Below are 7,750 nucleotides of genomic sequence, written 5' to 3' on the forward strand. Positions count from 1 at the left end.
TCGTGCTCCTGTTGTCGCTTTGTATTTCCTACAAAAGCTTAGTTTCTTTAAATTTTATTTCATCTTCTAATCAGAATCTGAACTGTTGATTTTATTGAAACTTTGTGTGTAATCTCGTGTTATGTCAATAATGAATTTTTTTCCAATCTAACCCTTTTTCAACCTTGTGTTATGTCAATGTTGGTTTTGGGCTAAAACCATGTATCAAGAACGATCAATTATAATCGGGCTGAACTTGAACCAGATCAATTTGAACTTTAATCAATCAGGCTTGATCGGGCCTGCCAATGAGGGCTTGGAATTGACACCCCTATCTTATCGGAAAAAATTTGGCTGCTAACCAGGTTGTAGCCAAGTTGCTGCAATCCCCTACTGGCAGCCAAAGAAATGAAATAATTCACTTCCCTCTAGGATTCACAAATACCCTCCTAAATTATATTATTTTTCAAAGGCAATTTTTGCACATTGCATACGGCTCTACAATGGAGGTGATTTTTCCCTTCCATCGAAGAAAGAGAGAAATCAGGATCTATCAGATCCCGATCCTAGATGATCCCATTACACTTACCACCATTCTTTTCAGAGAGAAGAGTTCCAAAAATATTATGATGGTTCCATTTGCTTTATAGATTTATTTTGTCTATTATTCAGCAATCCCAAAGTTTCCCTTTTAGATTCTATTTCTTTGGCTGCCAGGGTTGCAGCTAAGGGGCAACAACTGAATTTCGTCCTATCTCATCGTGTCCAATTGTCCATATTGTTCTTTCCAAATTTTGGATACCAATCATGTCTCCAGGGGAGATTCTTGGGCCCAGAAAATTTGGCAGCGGACTGATGATAAAATGGTTCTTCAGTTTATTAATTTAGTGTCGGACTTAATTTTGAGATCTTAAATACTTCCCATCTCTAAAGGGCAAGTGACCTTTAGTAATACTTAGGCACATTTATGGTTAACTTATATAAATGTAAACCAAAATTGGAATCCACGCCACCTAAATATAGGATATGGTATACAGGCTGGCACTTATAGTTTAGTTACTGGAAGTTATGGATACTTGGAAGTTGTAGACTGGAGAGGATCAGTTGGAGTTCGAGTAGAACTGGGTATGTAGACCCTCCCCCTACACTACTTCTTATAAATGGAAGGTCCAGTCGGTCACCTTTTCACTTTGCTACTGATCTCTTTCTCTCTTTCTTCCTCTTCCTCTGAAAGATCAATCATGTTTCCTGTTGTTATTACAAGCATGCGTTCTTCCTATACTGAAAGCCACACACGTTCAGAACACCCACAACCCACAACCAAATTCCATTTCCTGATTCAACAAGACCATTTTTATATAACAACAATGAATGATGGGTCTCAAATCAGTTTTAGGCAGAGTTCTAATCTATTGCCAGAGCAAGTATTCATTATTGAGTTCCCTTACCTGCTTATACCTGAAGTCAGCCAGATCAAAATCCATGCCATGCTTACCCAGTTGGAAATCTCTCCTGATTCCATTGAGAGAATTAAACGACAGATATCCCATTATGCTTTTGAAGCAGCCTCGTTCTGTAGAGAGGGGATAGACATTTGTGGAGCCTCTGATATCTTCATATGTCTTAATGTTCCTTTCGTAGAATATGACACAAGTCTTGATGATGATTACGTTGAATGGTTCGAGTCCATGGATATCGGAGGAGAAGAAGGTTCAATTAGGCTGGTTCCGGCTTCACCATCTTCAATTCAGGCTTTAGAGATTAAGAAATTTGATGATATAGAAGAAGACCCTTCTTCTTCTTCTTCAACAGAGACCTGTATGATTTGCATGGACGAGTACGTGAGAGGAGTGGATGTTGCACGGTTGCCTTGCTCGCATCTCTTTCATGGTGAATGCATTGTTAAGTGGTTGGAATGCAAGAATTCGTGCCCCTTGTGTCGTTATGTATTGCCTTCAGAAGCTTAATTTCTTAAAATATATTTTATCATCTTCAGTCACTGTAATGTTGATTTTGAAGGATCTTCATACACAATCTCTGTTACCTAATGAAGTTTTTCTTTTTTCTTCAATCAAATCATAATCTTTGTGTCTTCTTTTTTTTTTTGGTAATGAATCTTTGTTTCTTCAAAATCCAATCCTACAAGAAAGGATGAGAGCTCAGCCTTAACTGAGTACTCTCCAATGTACTCAGATTTTTTCTTTTTTTTTTTTTTTTTTGGTTATGAGTACTTCAAATTCTTTGCATTGGATAATGGAAGAACGGTCAATTTTTCTGGCCAATCACTGAGCCCTAACTGAGTACTCTCCAATGTACTCAGTTGTTTTCCAAATTACATTTTATTTTGAAACCATGTTTCTCTCCATTTCCGTGGATTCTGTATCTCCCAATTCATTTTGATGAAAATATCTTTTGGAAACATGTAATTTCAAAATTTCAATCAGAGGTTAATGGTAACATTGTTCAATCTTTTTTCAAAGAGAACTTGATTAATTTGTAGATTTGAAAATGTTCCATATCTTGAGATTTAGCCCATTTTATATCATTGTCTTGCAATGGATCATAAATCTGTGACTTGTGATCAGTCGCATGTATTTTCCAGGGAGAACTAAATTTCATTTGATCTATTTGAGAGAATTATATTTTGTGGAAGTCTGTAAACTTTATTAGTGATTCACCTCTTAATAATGACAGACAGGAAGCTGAAGGTGGCTAATGGAGCCTTTAATGCCTGTATCGATTGTGGTATAACTCTTTTCGATACTGCTGAGGTTTATGGCTCAATGGTGAGAACAGATATTTCCTGCATTCTTTTTTCTCTTTGTGCACACCATTAATTTATATAAATGTATCTTTGAAACATATATTCTCTGCTACTGCAGTTGCCTATGGGTGCAGTTAATTCAGAAACATTACTGGGAAGCTAACAATCAACCACAGGACCTTGTTGTTAAGCTGTGAAAAATTTTCTTGGTTTCTTTACTTACTAATAAAAATGTGTTTTTTCTTGAGGCTAAAGAACTGAAAAATAGATGGCTGCTGAAGTAATGGAATGTTATGTTTCTAATTCTTCCCCTGTTATTTGAGATTGATTCTTATATCTAGTATACCCTTCCCCTTTTTCTGTAGATTCATCAAGGAAAGGAAAGAGAAAGATCCATCAGTAAAGGTAGCTGTTGCAACCAAGTTTGCAGCCCTGCCTTGGAGGTTTGGTCATGGGAGTGTTGTCTCGGCCCTTAAAGATTCCCTATGCCGCCTTGGTCTTTCTTCAGTGGACATATACTAGCTTCATTGGTTTGTATTATATGAGCCTATACTTAGTAGCTTTTGTGGATTTCTCTGGGAAAACATGTAGCTAATTAAAGTAGTTCTGTTAATTTTCAGGCCAGGAAACTGGGGAAATGAGGGTAACTATATATTACTTTCATTATGTTCTTACAGAAAACAAGTCAATGTCTCAATGAGTACCAAAAATTTACCATTAATTCTTATGCTGAGTGTTTTAAGATTCTCTTTCACATAGATTATTTAAAAGATCTTTGCAGGTTACATTGATGGCCTTGGAGATGCTGTTGAGCAGGGCCATGTGAAGGCTGGTGGTCTCTCATATTACAATGGTAATTTCCTCATTTTCAGCAATATGGTGTATATGATTTTTCTGTGGAAAAATGTTAAAGGGAAACAAATGGGATGATCCTTGGATTACAACAGATTCAATTTTTTGAATTCTTTTCAGTTCAACTAATCATTTTAGGTCTTCCAAAGTTGTGCAGCCCTGCCGAGGACTTTCACACCTCTGTTCTTTTCTAAAAGCACAAACTTGTATAAAACTCTTTAGTTTCAAATTAACATCTTACATATTTAAGTGACCTTTTTGAGGTAGGTCTAGGTTCTTCTTGCTCAATTCATATTTTTGATTAATAAATTTACCAATTATGGATTTCAGAAAAACGTCTCCATGATGTTTATGAGAACCTTAAGAAGAGAGGCATTCCACTGGCTTTCAACCAGGTAAATTATAGCCTCATATACAGAGCTCCAGAGGAAAAAGGTGTGAAAGCCACTTGTGATGAGTTGAGGATCACTCTGATTGTGTATTCTCCTCTTGCCCAAGGTGGGATTCCTACACTTTCATATGTTCCAAGAACCTCTTTTTTGCCAAAAATATAACTTAAAAATCAAAATTCAACTTAGGATGCAAAGCAGAACCTAGATGACTACCCTTTTAGCATTTTCAACTTTAGTTTAAGTTGAGGATTTGTCCAGTATTTCATTGAGGCATTGAAGTGTTGGATTAACTTCATTCTTTTCTTTTTTTTTTTTTCTTTTCCAGTTTACTTCTATTTGGGATTTTTTCTACCCCTATACCTATAGCTATTCTTTCCGTAGTACCACATTAAGCATTTCCTGCGGTGCTTCATTCACAAGGTTTACAAAATTGGCAGACTTTTATTTACCTTCTGTTTTCTTCACCTTCTCTTTTCCCAGAGAAATATCATCAAACTATCAAAATGTTAGGCTTCTATTGTGATTAGCACTTATTTTGTTGTGTTCAATTGAGAAAAGTGTTTAAATTTTGCAGTTCTGTACTTTTGGGGTCCGAAAGGATTACTTCAAAAGTTTCTTCAACTCTGCACTCAATGCACACCCTTTTTCTTCTTCCTTCTCCTTTTTGTTTATTTATTATTTTATTTTATTGTATCTGTACATTAATGGCTGTCTTTTCGAACTTGTAGGTGTTCTTACTGGAGAGTACACACCAGAGAATCCACCCCTGGTCCCGAGGCCGGATATAAACTCTTGAGTTCCTCATATGGGTAATAAAACAGCACATTCTAATTTGATATAATCCACTAGGAATAAGGGGCAGAAGTAATTTAGCCATAAAGAGTGTATTTGGATTGCAGTTATACTGAATTATCTATAGATTTGTGTTGGATGGCTATTTGGATATTTATGCATTAAGAAATCTGAATATTTAAGTTTTTTTATTTGGAAGCTTGATATGAATTCATTAAAGTGCACGTCTGCTGGAATTTTTAAAACAGAAAACTGTTGTCGAAAAGCATAATTGTTCTGTTTTTTCGATTCCTGACTAAATTGCTTAGTTTGTTAAAGCAAGAGGCTTTCACTCCAGAAAACAAAGATTGGTTGACATTGCTCCCTTTCTTTTTCTTCAACTATTGTACTATTTCCATGTGTTTTTTCATATCAATTTTCTGCTCATGAACAACACAACGGAGATCAAAGCCCAAGTGCAGTGGGTCTTGCTATAAAGCATTTAAATTAGGATAGCACTCCACATGGAAATGAAACTAAACCAACAGTTGCTGAGAATCTCAAACAATACTGTCAACCAAAACAACTTTTGATTAGTCCCGATTGATTTTGATTTCTGGGTCCCTTATTCCTACACAGCCCCCATATTGCTTCCACACAGAGCAAGAACTATCATTGAACTGGACAAAAAAACCAAAGCACCAGCAATAAGTGAGAGCTTTCACCTAAAATTCCAAATCTCCCACATGTCAACAAAGCAAAAACTACAGCCTCCTTGAGGAATGTGATCCAAATACAAGTAAAAGTCGATAAAATCATCGAACTTGTTCCTCATCCTAGAGAGGGGTACATGACATATCCTGTTTTACAGACATCTCCAAGTTGCCTTTCAAGATACGGTTTCAAATGCAGGAAGAGAGGAGATAATAAACAGCTTCCGAGTTATTTTTTTATTTGAAATAAGTTTCCCATTGGTAGCAATCATCATATAGTTTTCCTATTTCTATGACATTCAAAACTGACCACTTTGCAACATATGGTTTCGAGGCAACAAGTAAATCTCTGGGTTAGAAACTGATCTCATTGTATTGGCATACCCAGCAGTCCCATTGTCATATTTCTTCTTCAGATTCAACCAATTGGTCATAACAGTCCGAAGATATCATTAGATACTATGCATGCAACATCCCAATTAGCACAATTTAAGAATGTTTGATGTACTGTGTCTAGGCAGGAAAGATGATTCTTAAGAACTGGGTCATCCTTACAGGTGGTTCTCAACTGGTTAATAGCCCAGGAGAATGTTGTACCCCATCCCCGGAGCCAAAAATTCAGAACAAGCAAAAGAATTCGTAGGTGCACTTTGGTGGCGATTCACAGATGAGGAGATTGCAGAGCTTTGGAATCTCGCATCAGAGACAAAACCAGTTATTGGGTTCCCTGTTGAAAACTTGTGACGGTACAGAATCATTGACAATGAATTTCTTTGACAGTTCACTTTCATTATAAATGCAATACCAGTATTGCGAGAAGCCACTATATTCCTATTGAAGCTTTTCTTCTGAATTTTTTTTCTTAGGAAGAAAGTGGGGGAAGTTTTCACCTAGAGACTTTTCTGTGATCATTAATCAAAAGAGGTCATATGGCATTTCTGTTCAAAACTTGTAACTTATTAGCAATGTGTAAAACTAAGTACCTTTTCGTTCAACTTGATGTATGGATGTATACAACCAATAGATATATACAACCAATAGATATAGGATTTTGTATTACAATGATAAAATATCCATATTGTCAGGAAGAGTAGAAAGTTCTTGGTTAGCTGTTTTTAGGGAACATTAATAGAGGAAGCTATATGGGTTGATCCGGAGGCATTTTTTCTTCCTTGCCTGTTTCAGCTTTGATTGCACCCACCTCGCCTGTGGGCAATTTTCTTGATTTCACAGGATTCTTGATTTTTTTCACCCAAGGTTTCACAGTATCCTCCGCTGCAGTTTATCTTAATGTTAGAACCATTCGATCTTCAAGTTTCTTAGAAGTTTTTGTTATGTTTGTCTCAAATTCTTAACCCATTTTGAAGATTGATACGTTCTGAAATTTTCTGGTGGCAACCCGAATGAGAATTTCTTTGAGATCTGTAATAGAAGCAGCGGGGTCCTAACTAGGGGTGAAACAGGGCTGGTGTTGGGCTAAGTTTCTTAAAACCCTAACTCAACCCAAGGTCCTCAAAAATTCAACCTAGGCCCCACCCAACCCTATTGGGTTCATGTTTAGGCCCAACCCTGCTGGGTTCATACCAACCCAACCCAGCCCCTAATTGACCCTATCAGGGCCGGGTTGGGTCGGGTTGGCCTGGGTTGGGTTGACCTTGGCTTCTATAATGGTTGAAGTAGCCTTAATTGACATCTTTTTTCCATTCATGTCTCATATATTAAAAAATTATAGAAAAATAAAATACTTATTGGAGTCCTAATTTCTTTTATAAAGATGCATGGTTGAATTTCGGGGTTGGGTTGGGTTGGGTTAGGGTTGATGGGTTGGGCCGGTTTGAGGCATCAACCCTAACCCAACCCAACCTAACCTTGACCCAGGGTTGGGGTTTTTCAATCCTAACCCGCCCTCAGGGTCAAAAAACTTGGTCCAAACCCTATTCGGGCTCAGTGCGAGCCAGGGTAGGTTCGGGTTGTCAGGGCTAAACTTTCACCCCTAGTCCTTTGTAACTATATAAGCACGAAATAAATCACATCACATCTTCAAGTTCAATTGTGAATGCTTTTCCACGATCTATTTAAGATTGGTTTGATGTTAAAATTAGATCCATTCTAAAATGTGGGCCAGACTTGAGATGGCACCTTGGATCTTCCGTTAGCAATTTTGACCCTAAAGGGCTAAAATTTCCATAATGACTCAAACCTCTAGGGAATTGAAAATTTTAAACATAAAAAGAAGCGTAAAAGGGAAAAACTTATATTTCTGATCTTGACAAATTAAC

General features: G+C 37.0%; 1 pseudogene; it reads left to right on the top strand.

Annotated features, from left to right (window-relative positions):
* Window positions 1–1,346: 1,346 nt before the first annotated feature.
* Window positions 1,347–6,215, top strand: LOC122076278 (annotated as a pseudogene).
* The last annotated feature ends 1,535 nt before the right edge of the window (window positions 6,216–7,750 follow it).

Source organism: Macadamia integrifolia, chromosome 4 (assembly GCF_013358625.1).
Source record: "Macadamia integrifolia cultivar HAES 741 chromosome 4, SCU_Mint_v3, whole genome shotgun sequence".
NCBI classification, from domain to species: Eukaryota; Viridiplantae; Streptophyta; class Magnoliopsida; order Proteales; family Proteaceae; genus Macadamia; species Macadamia integrifolia.